This window comes from Oncorhynchus keta, chromosome 2 (genome assembly GCF_023373465.1).
Source record: "Oncorhynchus keta strain PuntledgeMale-10-30-2019 chromosome 2, Oket_V2, whole genome shotgun sequence".
Taxonomy (NCBI): Eukaryota; Metazoa; Chordata; class Actinopteri; order Salmoniformes; family Salmonidae; genus Oncorhynchus; species Oncorhynchus keta.
In genome coordinates, this window is record NC_068422.1 from 12509135 (window position 1) to 12524793 (window position 15659).

Consider the following 15659-nt stretch of genomic DNA (forward strand, 5'->3'; position numbering starts at 1 on the left):
CTCTCCCTCCCTATTCTTCAATTCTTCTTCACCCCTTCTCTCTCCCCTCCCTATTCTTCAATTCTTCTTCACCCTTTCTCTCTCCCCTCCCTATTCTTCAATTCTTCTTCACCCCTTCTCTCCCCCTCCCTATTCTTCAATTCTTCTTCACCCCTTCTCTCCCCCTCCCTATTCTTCAATTCTTCTTCACCCCTTCTCTCCCCCTCCCTATTCTTCAATTCTTCTTCACCCCTTCTCTCCCCCTCCCTATTCTTCAATTCTTCTTCACCCCTTCTCTCCCCCTCCCTATTCTTCAATTCTTCTTCACCACTTCTCTCTCCCCTCCCTATTCTTCAATTCTTCTTCACCCCTTCTCTCTCCCCTCCCTATTCTTCAAATTATTCTTCACCCCTTCTCTCCCCCTCCCTATTCTTCAATTCTTCTTCACCACTTCTCTCTCCCCCTCCCTATTCTTCAATTCTTCTTCACCCCTTCTCTCTCCCCTCCCTATTCTTCAATTCTTCTTCACCCCTTCTCTCCCCTCCCTATTCTTCAATTCTTCTTCACCCTTTCTCTCTCCCCTCCCTATTCTTCAATTCTTCTTCACCCTTTCTCTCTCCCATTCCCTATTCTTCAATTCTTCTTCACCCCTTCTCTCTCCCCTCCCTATTCTTCAATTCTTCTTCACCCCTTCTCTCTCCCCTCCCTATTCTTCAATTCTTCTTCACCCCTTCTCTCTCCCCTCCCTATTCTTCAATTCTTCTTCACCCTTTCTCTCTCTCCCCTCCCTATTCTTCAATTCTTCTTCACCCCTTCTCTCTCCCCTCCCTATTCTTCAATTCTTCTTCACCCCTTCTCTCTCCCCTCCCTATTCTTCAATTCTTCTTCACCCCTTCTCTCTCCCCTCCCTATTCTTCAATTCTTCTTCACCCTTTCTCTCTCCCATTCCCTATTCTTCAATTCTTCTTCACCCCTTCTCTCTCCCCTCCCTATTCTTCAATTCTTCTTCACCCCTTCTTCTCTCCCTCCCCCCTATTCTTCAATTCTTCTTCACCCCTTCTCTCTCCCCTCCCTATTCTTCAATTCTTCTTCACCCCTTCTCTCTCCCATTCCCTATTCTTCAATTCTTCTTCACCCTTTCTCTCTCCCCTCCCTATTCTTCAATTCTTCTTCACCCTTTCTCTCTCCCATTCCCTATTCTTCAATTCTTCTTCACCCTTTCTCTCTCCCCTCCCTATTCTTCAATTCTTCTTCACCCTTTCTCTCTCCCATTCCCTATTCTTCAATTCTTCTTCACCCCTTCTCTCTCCCCTCCCTATTCTTCAATTCTTCTTCACCCCTTTCTCTCTCCCTCCCTATTCTTCAATTCTTCTTCACCCTTTCTCTCTCCCTCCCTATTCTTCAATTCTTCTTCACCCTTTCTCTCTCCCCTCCCTATTCTTCAATTCTTCTTCACCCTTTCTCTCTCCCCTCCCTATTCTTCAATTCTTCTTCACCCTTTCTCTCTCCCATTCCCTATTCTTCAATTCTTCTTCACCCCTTCTCTCTCCCTCCCTATTCTTCAATTCTTCTTCACCCTTCTCTCCCCTCCCTATTCTTCAATTCTTCTTCACCCCTTCTCTCTCCCCTCCCTATTCTTCAATTCTTTTTCACCCTTTTCTCTCCCTCCCTATTCCCCTTCTTCTCTCCCCTCCCTATTCTTCAATTCTTCTTCACCCCTCTCTCCCCTCCCTATTCTTCAATTCTTCTTCACCCCTTCTCTCTCCCCTCCCTATTCTTCAATTCTTCTTCACCACTTCTCTCTCCCTCCCTATTCTTCAATTCTTTTCACCCTTTCTCCCCCTCCCTATTCTTCAATTCTTCTTCACCTCTCTCTCCTTCTTCACCCTTTCTCTCTCCCTATTCTTCCCTCCCTATTCTTCAATTCTTCTTCACCCCTTCTCTCTCCCCTCCCTATTCTTCAATTCTTCTTCACCCCTTCTCTCTCCCTCCCTATTCTTCAATTCTTCTTCACCCCTTCTCTCTCCCCTCCCTATTCTTCAATTCTTCTTCACCCCTTCTCTCTCCCTCCCTATTCTTCAATTCTTCTTCACCCCTTCTCTCTCCCATTCCCTATTCTTCAATTCTTCTTCACCCCTTCTCTCTCCCCTCCCTATTCTTCAATTCTTCTTCACCCTTTCTCTCTCCCATTCCCTATTCTTCAATTCTTCTTCACCCTTTCTCTCTCCCCTCCCTATTCTTCAATTCTTTTTCACCCCTTCTCTCCCCCTCCCTATTCCTCAATTCCTGCAAAATCCTCCAAAGCTAACCTGGGCCGTAATGTCCACGATGTGAAGACTGTGGTGAAGAGCTGGAGGAACAGGCTGCCCATCGTCTCTGAAGACCTCTCCCACTGGAGCAGCATCTTCATGTGGAGGCAGCACCACTACCAGGGTAGGAAACACAGAAACAAACACTAACCCTATTTTGCACTAACGTTTTTGACTCATCACATGCACAGCTGCTACTGTTCATTATCTGTCACTTTATTCCTAGTTATCGGTACATATCTACCTCAATTACCTCGTACCCATGCACTTTGACTCTGTACTGGTACCCCGTGTATATAGCCACGGTATTGTTACTCATTGTGTATTTGAGTATTATGTGTTTTACTTTTCTATTATTTCTCTATTGTCTTTCTCTCTGCATTGTTGGGAAAGGCCCGTAAGTACGCATTTCACTGTTAGTCTGCAACATGTAATTTGACACACACACTGACACGTATCTTAATGCATAGACAGACGCACGCCACTACCAGAGTAGGTGACACACACACACACACACACACACACACACACACACACACACACACACACACACACACACACACACACACACACACACACACACACACACACACCTATCAGTACTCAGGATGGGGGCGTCACTAAAAGGCCACAGTGAGCTGAACCCCTCAGGCTCTCTACCTTCCCAAATGTCAGCTCTCTAAAGTACTCATTTACTCTGCACACACACACACACACACACACACACACACACACACACACACACACACACACACACACACACACACACACACACACACACACACAGAGGGGGGCGTAGAGAGGGGAAGGAGGAAGATAGAGACAGAGATAGTGAGTGGGAAGGAAAGTTGGAGAGCTGGAGGTGAGATGAAACTCAGAGTGATGTGAGGAGAGGATATGAAGAGGACAAGAGAAAGGAGAGACCAACTGAAAGGAGAAGATTGAGAGAGAGTTGACAAATCTGGTGACTTATTGTTGTCCCATAGAATCCTCTACATCTGGTTTCCTATTGTTGTCTCTCAGTGTGCTGTACATCTATCAGAACTCAGGATAAGAACCAGATGCAGACAGCTAGAGTCACAGATGTTTATCGACCCAAACAGGAGGCAGGCAAAATATAGATCAAAGGCAGTCAGAGGTCCGCAATCCAGGGCAGAGTCAATAAGGTACAGAACAGAGGCCAGGCTTGGGGTCAGGACAGGCAGAGTTTCGTAAACGGGTCAGAGTCAGACAGGTACAGAAGGGCAGGCAGGCTCAGGGTCAGGGCAGGCAGAATGGTCAGAACCGGGGAAACTAGGAAGCAGAACTTGAGGAAACAGGGAGATGGGAAAACACGCTGGTAGGACCTGATAAGACAAGACGAACTGGCCACAGACAAACAAAGAACACAGGTATAAATACACTGGGGATAATGGGGAAGATGGCCGACACCTGGAGGGGGTGGAGACAAGCACAAAGACAGGTGAAACGGTCATAAGAGATGGTAGCAGCAACAATATGGACAAACCATGTGTTTGATGTACAGTACCAGTCAAAAGTTTGGAAACATCTACTCTTTCAAGAGTTTCTTTATTCTTACTATTTTCTACATTGTAGAATAATAGTGAAGACATCAAAACTATGAAATGACAGATATGGAATCCTGTAGTAATCAAAAAAGTGTTAAACAAATCAAAACACATTTTCTATTTTAGATTCTTCAAAGTAGCCACACTTTGCCTTGATGACAGCTCTGCACACTCTTGGCATTCTCTCAAACAGCTTCACCTGGAATGCTTTTCCAATAGGAGTTCCCTCATTCCCACATATGCTGGGCACTTGTTGGCTGCTTTTCAGTCCCTCAGCACATCCAACTCATCCCAAACCATCTCAATTGGATTGAGGTTGGGTGATTGTGGAGCCCAGGTCATCTGATGCAGCACTCCATCACTCTCCTTCTTGGTCAAATAGCCCTTACATAGCCTGGAGGTGTGTTGAGTCATTGTCCTATTGAAAAACAAATGGTAGTCCCACTAATCACAAGCCAGATGGGATGACGTATCGCTGCAGAATGCTTTGGTAGCCATGCTGCTTAAGTGTCACCAGCAAAGCACCCCCACATCATCACACCTCCTCCTCCATGCTTCACAGTGGGAACCACACATGCAGAGTTCATCTGTTCACCTACTCTGCCTCTCACAAAGATACAAAGATATGTATATGTATTTATATGTATGTATGTGTATATGTATGTGTTTATATGTGTATGTACACTGTATGTATGTGTATGTATATAAATGTGTGTATGTATATATATATATACACAGTTGAAGTCGGAAGTTTACATACACTTAGTTTGGAGTCATAAAACTTGTTTTTCAACCAACAAACTATAGTTTTGGCAAGTCGGTTAGGACATCTACTTTGTGCATGACACAAGTCATTTTACCAACAACTGTTTACAGACAGTTTACTGTATCACAATTCTAGTGGGTCAGAAGTTTACATGCACTAAGTTGACTGTGCCTTTAAACAGCTTGGAAAATTCCAGAAATTATGTCATGGCTTCAGAAGCTTCTAATAGCCCAATTGATATCATTTTAGTCCACCAGAGGTGTACCTGTGGATGTATTACAAGGCCTACCTTCAAACGCAGTGCCTTTTTGCTTGACATTTTTATTTTTTATTTATTTCACCTTTATTTAACCAGGTAGGCTAGTTGAGAACAAGTTCTCATTTGCAACTGCGACCTGGCCAAGATAAAGCATAGCAGTGTGAACAGACAACAACACAGAGTTACACATGGAGTAAACAATTAGCAAGTCAATAACACATTAGAAAAAATGGGCAGTCTATATACAATGTGTGCAAAAGGCATGAGGAGGTAGGCAAATAATACAATTTTGCAGATTAACACTGGAGTGATAAATGATCAAATGGTCATGTACAGGTAGAGATATTGGTGTGCAAAAGAGCAGAAAAGTAAATAAATAAAAACAGTATAAAAACAGTATGGGAATGAGGTAGGTGAAAATGGGTGAGCTATTTACCTATAGACTATGTACAGCTGCAGCGATCGGTTAGCTGCTCGGATAGCTGATGTTTGAAGTTGGTGAGGGAGATAAAAGTCTCCAACTTCAGCGATTTTTGCAATTCGTTCCAGTCACAGGCAGCAGAGTACTGGAACGAAAGGCGGCCAAATGAGGTGTTGGCTTTAGGGATGATCAGTGAGATACACCTGCTGGAGCGCGTGCTACGGATGGGTGTTGCCATCGTGACCAGTGAGCTGAGATAAGGCGGAGCTTTACCTAGCATGGACTTGTAGATGACCTGGAGCCAGTGGGTCTGGCGACGAATATGTAGTGAGGGCCAGCCGACTAGAGCATACAAGTCGCAGTGGTGGGTGGTATAAGGTGCTTTAGTGACAAAACGGATGGCACTGTGATAGACTGCATCCAGTTTGCTGAGTAGAGTGTTGGAAGCCATTTTGTAGATGACATCGCCGAAGTCGAGGATCGGTAGGATAGTCAGTTTTACTAGGGTAAGCTTGGCAGCGTGAGTGAAGGAGGCTTTGTTGCGGAATAGAAAGCCGACTCTTGATTTGATTTTTGATTGGAGATGTTTGATGTGAGTCTGGAAGGAGAGTTTGCAGTCTAGCCAGACACCTAGGTACTTATAGATGTCCACATATTCAAGGTCAGAACCATCCAGGGATGGTGATGCTAGTCGGGCATGCGGGTGCAGGCAGCGATCGGTTGAAAAGCATGCATTTGGTTTTACTCGCGTTTAAGAGCAGTTGGAGGCCACGGAAGGAGTGCTGTATGGCATTGAAGCTCGTTTGGAGGTTTGATAGCACAGTGTCCAATGACGGGCCGAAAGTATATAGAATGGTGTCGTCTGCGTAGAGGTGGATCAGGGAATCGCCCGCAGCAAGAGCAACATCATTGATATATACAGAGAAAAGAGTCGGCCCGAGAATTGAACCCTGTGGCACCCCCATAGAGACTGCCAGAGGACCGGACAGCATGCCCTCCGATTTGACACACTGAACTCTGTCTGCAAAGTAATTGGTGAACCAGGCAAGGCAGTCATCCGAAAAACCGAGGCTGTTGAGTCTGCCGATAAGAATATGGTGATTGACAGAGTCGAAAGCCTTGGCGAGGTCGATGAAGACTGCTGCACAGTACTGTCTTTTATCGATGGCGGTTATGATATCGTTTAGTACCTTGAGTGTGGCTGAGGTGCACCCGTGACCGGCTCGGAAACCAGATTGCACAGCGGAGAAGGTACGGTGGGATTCGAGATGGCTTTCGAAGACCTTAGATAGGCAGGGCAGAATGGATATAGGTCTGTAACAGTTTGGGTCCAGGGTGTCTCCCCCTTTGAAGAGGGGGATGACTGCGGCAGCTTTCCAATCCTTGGGGATCTCAGACGATATGAAAGAGAGGTTGAACAGGCTGGTAATAGGGGTTGCGACAATGGCGGCAGATAGTTTCAGAAATAGCGGGTCCAGATTGTCAAGCCCAGCTGATTTGTACGGGTCCAGGTTTTGCAGCTCTTTCAGAACATCTGCTATCTGGATTTGGGTAAAGGAGAACCTGGAGAGGCTTGGGTGAGGAACTACGGGGGGGGGCGGAGCTGTTGGCCGAGGTTGGAGTAGCCAGGCGGAAGGCATGGCCAGCCGTTGAGAAGTGCTTATTGAAGTTTTCGATAATCATGGATTTATCGGTGGTGACCGTATTACCTAGCCTCAGTGCAGTGGGCAGCTGGGAGGAGGTGCTCTTGTTCTCCATGGACTTCACAGTGTCCCAGAACTTTTTGGAGTTGGAGCTACAGGATGCAAACTTCTGCCTGAAGAAGCTGGCCTTAGCTTTCCTGACTGACTGTGTGTATTGTTTCCTGACTTCCCTGAACAGTTGCATATCACGGGGGCTATTCGATGCTATTGCAGTCCGCCACAGGATGTTTTTGTGCTGGTCGAGGGCAGTCAGGTCTGGAGTGAACCAAGGGCTGTATCTGTTCTTGGTTCTGCATTTTTTGAACGGAGCATGCTTATCTAAAATGGTGAGGAAGTTACTTTTAAAGAATGACCATGCATCCTCAACTGACGGGATGAGGTCAATGTCCTTCCAGGATACCCGGGCCAGGTCGATTAGAAAGGCCTGCTCACAGAAGTGTTTTAGGGAGCGTTTGACAGTGATGAGGGGTGGTCGTTTGACTGCGGCTCCGTGGCGGATACAGGCGATGAGGCAGTGATCGCTGAGATCCTGGTTGAAGACAGCGGAGGTATATTTGGAGGGCCAGTTGGTCAGGATGACGTCTATGAGGGTACCCTTGTTTACAGAGTTAGGGTTGTACCTGGTGGGTTCCTTGATGATTTGAGTGAGATTGAGGGCATCTAGCTTAGATTGTAGGACTGCCGGGGTGTTAAGCATATCCCAGTTTAGGTCACCTAACAGAACAAACTCTGAAGCTAGATGGGGGGCGATCAATTCACAAATGGTGTCCAGGGCACAGCTGGGAGCTGACGGGGGTCGGTAGCAGGCGGCGACAGTGAAAGACTTGTTTCTGGAGAGAGTAATTTTCAAAATTAGTAGTTCAAACTGTTTGGGTATGGACCTGGAAAGTATGACATTACTTTGCAGGCTATCTCTGCAGTAGACTGCGACTCCGCCCCCTTTGGCAGTTCTATCTTGACGGAAGATGTTATAGTTGGGTATGGAAATCTCTGAATTTTTGGTGGCCTTCCTGAGCCAGGATTCAGACACGGCAAGGACATCAGGGTTAGCAGAGTGTGCTAAAGCAGTGAGTAAAACAAACTTAGGGAGGAGGCTGCTGATGTTGACATGCATAAAACCAAGACTTTTCGATCACAGAAGTCAACAAATGAGGGTACCTGGGGACATGCAGGGCCTGGGTTTACCTCCACATCACCCGCGGAACAGAGAAGGAGTAGTATGAGGGTGCGGCTAAAGGCTATCAAAACTGGTCGCCGAGAGCGTTGGGGGCAGAGGATAAGAGGAGCAGGTTTCTGGGCATGGTAGAATATATTCAGGGCATAATGCGCAGACAGGGGTATGGTGGGGTGCGGGTACAGCGGAGGTAAGCCCAGGCACTGGGTGATGATGAGAGAGGTTGTATCTCTGGACATGCTGGTTGTAATGGGTGAGGTCACCGCATGTGTGGGGGGTGGGACAAAGGAGGTAACAGGGGTATGCAGAGTGGATCTAGGGGCTCCATTGTGAACTAAAACAATGATAACTAACCTGAACAACAGTATACAAGGCATATTGACATTTGAGAGAGACATACAGCGAGGCATACAGTAATCACAGGTGTTGAATTGGGAAAGCTAGCTAAAAACAGTAGGCGAGGCTAATCAGCTAGCACAACAAACAGCAGGTAAAATGGCGTTGACTAGGCAACTGGGCCGACAGATAAACAAACAAGCAGAATGGGGTACCGTGATTAATGGACAGTCCAGCGTGCGTCAGCTATGTAGCCAAGAGATCAGTGTCCAGGGGGCAGCGGTGGATGGGCAGGGAAGCTGGGCTGGCGAGTGTTATCCAGGTTTAAAAAAAAAAACTAACAATGACTAAATAGCTTGTAGCTAGTTAGCTGGATAGCGTCTGGAGGTTCTTGAGTGTGTCATAAAAATAAAATAAAAAATTAAAAGTAATAGCGATTCCGTATCACAGTGGGTGAGGCAGGTTTCCGGAAGGTATAAACAAAAAAAAAATCAAAGAGAGATAGAAAGTAAATGGGTTCAGAGTGTTTGGGATGCGGTGATTCAGATGGTTAGCAGGCCTGTGCTAACAAGCTAACAGTTCGTAGGCCCGGGCTAGACAAGCTAGCCGTTAGCAGGCCGAATTAGCAAGCAGGGAGATAGCGAGGGCTAGAGAGCTAACCTTTGGGGACGTCGCGATGGGGTGAGTCTGTTTATTCCTCTTCATGCGGTGACATCGACAGACCGGTCGTGGGCCCGGGTAGTTGTAGCCCAGGAGTATGCTACAGGTGCTCTAGTACGCTAGGTGAGCTGGAGACACAGCGTTTCAGAAAGCGCGCGGGCCTTGGCCAGCAGATGGATCTTTGGCGATGTCGCAACGAAAAAGCCTGTTGAAACCACCTCGGACGATTATGTCGGCGGACCAGTCGTGATGGATCGGCGGGGCTCCGTGTCGGCAGTAAAGGGTCCAGGCCAATTGGCAAAAGAGGTATTGTTGGGCCTCTTCGGCTAGTCGGGAGATGGGCTTAGCTCAAGGCTAACTGGTGATTGTATTGGGACAGAGACGTTAGCCAGGAGTAGCCACTCGGATTGCAGCTAGCTAGTTGCGATGATCCGGTGTAAAGGTTCAGAGCCTGCGGTAGGAATCCGGAGATGTGGTGGAGAAAGAGCAGTCTGATATGCTCTGGGTTGATGTCGCGCTGGTGTCCTAGTTAGCTTTGAAGACCGCTAGCAATGGCTAACTGAGTACTAGCTAGTAGCTAGTTAGCTGGCTAGCTTCTGATGGTGGTTCCGGTTCTAAAGTAAAGTATAGAAAAAGCAGATCCGTACCACATTGGGTGATGCGGGTTGCAGGAGAGTATATTCAGCTCTAGTTGGAAAGTGAGATTAAAATATGTACGAAATATATACAGAAAAAAAACCGAAGAAAACTATATTTACACTAGACAGGACGGGACAAGACAAAACACACGTCCGACTGCTACGCCATCTTGGAACGATAACATCATGGGACAATCAAAAGAAATCAGCCAAGACCTCAGAAAATAATTGTACACCTCGACAAGTTTGGTTCATCCTTGGGAGCAATTTCCAAAAGCCTGAAGTTACCACGTGAATCTGTACAAACAACAGTATGCAAGTATAAACACCATGGGATCACGCAGCCGTCATACCGCTCAGGAAGGAGATGCGTTCTGTCTCCTAGAGATGAATGTGCTTTGGTGTGAAATGTGCAAATCAATCCCAGAACAACAGCAAAGGACCTTGTAAAGATGCTGGAGGAAACAGGTACAAAAGTATCTATATTCACAGTAAAACGAGTCCTATATCAACATAACCTGAAAGGCCGCTCAGCAAGGAAAAAGCCACTGCTCCAAAACCGGCATTTAAAAGCCAGACTAGGTCTGCAACTGCACATGGGGACAAAGATCATACTTTTTGGTGAAATGTCCTCTTGTCTGATGAATCAAATTAGAAATGTTTGAACATAATGACCATCCTTATGTTTGGAGGAGAAAGGGGGAGGCTTTCAAGCTGAAGAACACCATCACAACCGTGAAGCACGGGGATGGCAGCATCATGTCGTGCTTTGCTGCAGGAGGGACTGGTGCACTTCACAAAATAGATGGCTTCATGAGGTAGGTGAAATTATTTGGATATATTGAAGCAACATCTCAAGACATCAGTCAGAAAGTTAAAGCTTGGTCGCAAATGGGTCTTCCAAATGGACAATGACCCCAATTATACTTCCAAAGTTGCGGCAAAATGGCTTAAGGACAACAAAGTCAAGGTATTGGAGTGGCCATCACAAAGCCCTGACTTCAATCCCATAGAAAAGTTGTGGGCAGAACTTAAAATGTGTGTGCGAGCGAGGAGGCCTACAAACCTGACTGAGTTACACCAGCTCTGTCTGGATGAATGGGCCAAAATTCACCAAAGTTATTGTGGAAAGCTTGTGGAAGGCTACCCGAAAAGTTTGACCCAAGTTGAACAATTTAAAGGCAATGCTACCAAATACTAATTGAATGTATGTAAACTTCTGACCCACTGGGAATGTACTGAAAGAAATAAAAGCTGAAATAAATAATTCTCTCTACTATTATTCTGACATTTCACATTCTTACCATAAAATGATGATCCTAACTGTTGTAACGGTGTTCTTCGTTTGTAGAAAGAGAGTCGGACCGAAATGCAGCGTGGTGGTTACTCATGACTTTAAAGGAGAAAGTGACACATGAAATAACTATACAAAATACAAAACAACAAACGGAACGTGAAACCTATTACAGCCTATCTGGTGAACACTACACAGAGACAGGAACAATCACCCACGAAATACAAAGCGAAACACAGGCTACCTAAATACGGTTCCCAATCAGAGACAACGAGAATCACCTGACTCTGATTGAGAACCGCCTCAGGCAGCCAACCTATGCTACACCCCTACTCAGCCGCAATCCCAATACCTACAAAAACCCCAATACGAAACACAACATTAAACCCATGTCACACCCTGGCCTGACCAAATAATTAACGAAAACACAACACACTAAGACCAAGGCGTGACAACTGTCCTAAAACAGCACATTTTTACTTGGATTAAATGTCAGGAATTGTGGAAAACGGAGTTTAAATGTACTCGGCTAAGGTATATCGAAACTTCCGACTTGAAGTGTACAGTATATATTTATATACACTACCGTTCAAAAGTTTTTGGTCACTTCCCTGTTTTTGAAAGAGAAGGACATTTTTTTTGTCCATTAATATAACATCAAATTGATCAGAAATACAGTGTAGATATTGGAAATTACTATTGTAGCTGGAATCGACTGATTTTTTTATGGAATATCTATGTAGGTGTACAGAGGCCCATTATCAACAACCATTACTCCTGTGTTCCTCTCGCACATTGTGTTAGCTAATTGTTTTTATTTCTTCTTTATTTAACTCTTAGCGACTACCCCTCCCGGTTCCGGGAGAATTGTCATAAGCAACCGCTGAATAGCATAGCGCAACAGTCAAAAAATATTACTAGAAAATATTCATAATCATGAAATCACAAGTGAAATATTTTGAAACACACCTTAGCCTTTTGTTAATCACCCTGTCGTCTCAGATTTTGAAATTATGCTTTACAGCAAAAGTAATACAAGCGTATGTATACGTTTATCGATAGCCTAGCATAGCATTATTTCCACTTAGCATCAGGAAGCTTGGTCACGAAAATCAGAAAAGCAGTCAAATTAACCGTTTACCTTTGATCTTCGGAAGTTTTCACTCACGAAGACTCCCAGTTAGAGAGCAAATGTTCCTTTTGTTCCATAAAGATATTTTTATATCCAAATACCTCCGTTAGTTTGGTGCGTTATGCCCAGGAATCCACCAGAAATAGAGGTCACGACAACGCAGACAAAAATTCCAAATTATATCCATAATGTCGACAGAAACATGGCAAACGTTTTTTATAATCAATCCTCAAGGTGTTTTTCAAATATCTATTCGATAATATATCAACCGGGACAGTTGGCTTTTCACTAGGACCTGGAGGAACAATGGCTGCCTCTCTCTTTTGCGCAAGAATCACTCTGAGAGTCCCCACCTGACCACTTACGTAATTTGGTCATTCACGCTCATTCTTTAAAATAAAGGCCTGAAACTACGTCTAAAGGCTGTAGACACCTTAGGGAAGCCATAGAAAAAGGAATCGGGTTGATATCCCTTTCAATGGTCAATAGGGATGCATAGGAACACAGAGGTTTCAAAATAAGAGTCACTTCCTGATTGGATTTTTCCCAGGCTTTCGCCTGCAATATCAGTTCTGTTATACTCACAGACAATATTTTTACAGTTTTGGAAACTTTAGAGTGTTTTCTATCCTAAGCTGTCAATTAAATGCATATTCTAGCATCTGGTAAGCGGGACGCTGTCCTCAGATAATCGCATGGTATGCTTTCGCCGTAAAGCCTTTTTAAAATCTGATAAAGTGGCTGGATTAACTAGAAGTTAACCTTTAAACCGATGTATAACACTTGTATTTTTTATGAATGTTTATGATTACTATTTCTGTATTTTCAATTTGGCACTCTGCAATTTCACAGGATGTTGTCGAGGTGGGTCGCTAGCGGAACACCTGCGCCAGAAAGGTTCATCAGAACAACAGTTTTTAACTGTGCTAACATAATTGCAAAGGTGTTTTCTAATGATCAATTAGCCTTTTAAAATTATAAACTTGGGGCGGCAGGTAGCCTAGTGGTTAGAGCGTTGGACTTGTAACCGAAAGGTCACAAGATTTATCCCCGAGCTGACAAGGTAAAAATCTGTCGTTCTGCCCCCCTAGTTAACACACTGTTCCTAGGCCGTCATTTAAAAAAAAGTAAATGTAAGTAAAGGAAAATAAAAACATTTCAGAAATAGTCAGAAATAGCAATAAAATTAATCACTTAACTTTGAAGATCTTCATATGGTTGCAGTCATAAGAGTCCCAGCTACACAATAGATGTTTGTTTTTGCTCGATAAAATCCCTCTTTATATCCCCAAAACTCTGTTTTGTTGGCGCGTTTTGTTCAGTAATCCACTGGCTCCAAGGTGGTCAAAACATGCAGACGAATACATCCTAATAGTACCGGTAAAGTTTGTCGAAACATGTCAAATGATGGTTATAATTAATCCTCAGGTTGTCAATTGTCGAAATAATCGATAATATTTCAACCGGACAATAGCGTATTCAATAGAAAGGAATCATGTGCGCTAACCAGCTCTGCATTCTTCCTCAGTCCACTGACAAAAAGGTCTCATTCTTCTTAATTTTTCAGAAAACAAGCCCGAAACAATGTCTAAAGACTGATGACATCTAGTGGAACTGCAATCTGGGTCCTAACCCATTAGACACTGTACATTCAATTGAATATTCCACTTTCGCCTGCCATATTAGTTCTGTTATACTCACAGACATGATTTTAACAGTTTTGGAAACTTTAGAGTTTTCTATCCAAATCTACCAATATGCATATCCTAGCTTCTGGGCCTGAGTAACAGGCAGTTTACTTTGTGCACGCTTCTTATCCAGACGTCGAAATATTGCCCCCAAGCCATAAGAAGTTAAAGAAGCAATAAAACTGGCCTTCCTTAGACTAGTTGAGTATCTGGAGCATCAGCATTTGTGGGTTCGATTACAGGCTCAAAATGGCCAGAAACAAAGAACTTTCTTCTGAAACTCGTCAATCTATTCTTGTTCGGGGGAAATTAAGGCTATTCCATGTGAGAAATTGCCAAGAAACTGAAGACCTCATTCAAGCTGTGTACTACTCCCTTCACAGAATAGCGCAGAATGACTCTCACCAGAATAGAAAGAGTAGTGGGAGGCCCCGGTGCACAACTGAGAAAGAGGACAAGTACATTAGAGTCTCGAGTTTGAGAAACAGACGCCTCACAAGTCCTCAAATCAAATTTTATTTGTCACATACACATGGTTAGCAGATGTTAATACGCGTGTAGCGAAATGCTTGTGCTTCTAGTTCTGACAATGCAGTAATAACCAACAAGTAATCTAACTAACAATTCCAAAACTACTGTCTTATACACAGTGTAAGGGGATAAAGAATATGTACATAAGGATATATGAATGAGTGATGGTACAGAGCAGCATAGGCAAGATACAGTAGATGGTATCGAGTACAGTATATACATATGAGATGAGTATGTAAACAAAGTGGCATAGTTAAAGTGGCTAGTGATACATGTATTACATAAGGATGCAGTCGATGATATAGAGTACAGTGTATACGTATGCATATGAGATGAATAATGTAGGGTAAGTAACATTATATAAGGTAGCATTGTTTAAAGTGGCTAGTGATATATTTACATCATTTCCCATCAATTCCCATTATTAAAGTGGCTGGAGTTGAGTCAGTGTCAGTGTCAGTGTGTTGGCAGCAGCCACTCAATGTTAGTGGTGGCTGTTTAACAGTCTGATGGCCTTGAGATAGAAGCTGTTTTTCAGTCTCTCGGTCCCAGCTTTGATGCACCTGTACTGACCTCGCCTTCTGGATGATAGCGGGGTGAACAGGCAGTGGCTCGGGTGGTTGTTGTCCTTGATTATCTTTATGGCCTTCCTGTAACATCGGGTGGTGTAGGTGTCCTGGAGGGCAGGTAGTTTGCCCCGGTGATGCGTTGTGCAGACCTCACTACCCTCTGGAGAGCCTTACGGTTGTGGGCGGAGCAGTTGTCGTACTAGGCGGTGATACAGCCCGCCAGGATGCTCTCGATTGTGCTTCTGTAGAAGTTTGTGAGTGCTTTTGGTGACAAGCCGAATTTCTTCAGCCTCCTGAGGTTGAAGAGGCGCTGCTGCTCCTTCTTCACGATGCTGTCTGTGTGAGTGGACCAATTCAGTTTGTCTGTGATGTGTATGCCGAGGAACTTAAAACCTGCTACCCTCTCCACTACTGTTCCATCGATGTGGATAAGGGGGTGTTCCCTCTGCTGTTTCCTGAAGTCCACAATCATCTCCTTAGTTTTGTTGACGTTGAGTGTGATGTTGTTTTCCTGACACCACACTCCGAGGGCCCTCACCTCCTCCCTGTAGGCCGTCTCGTCGTTGTTGGTAATCAAGCCTACCACTGTTGTGCCGTCCGCAAACTTGATGATTGAGTTGGAGGCTGGCAGC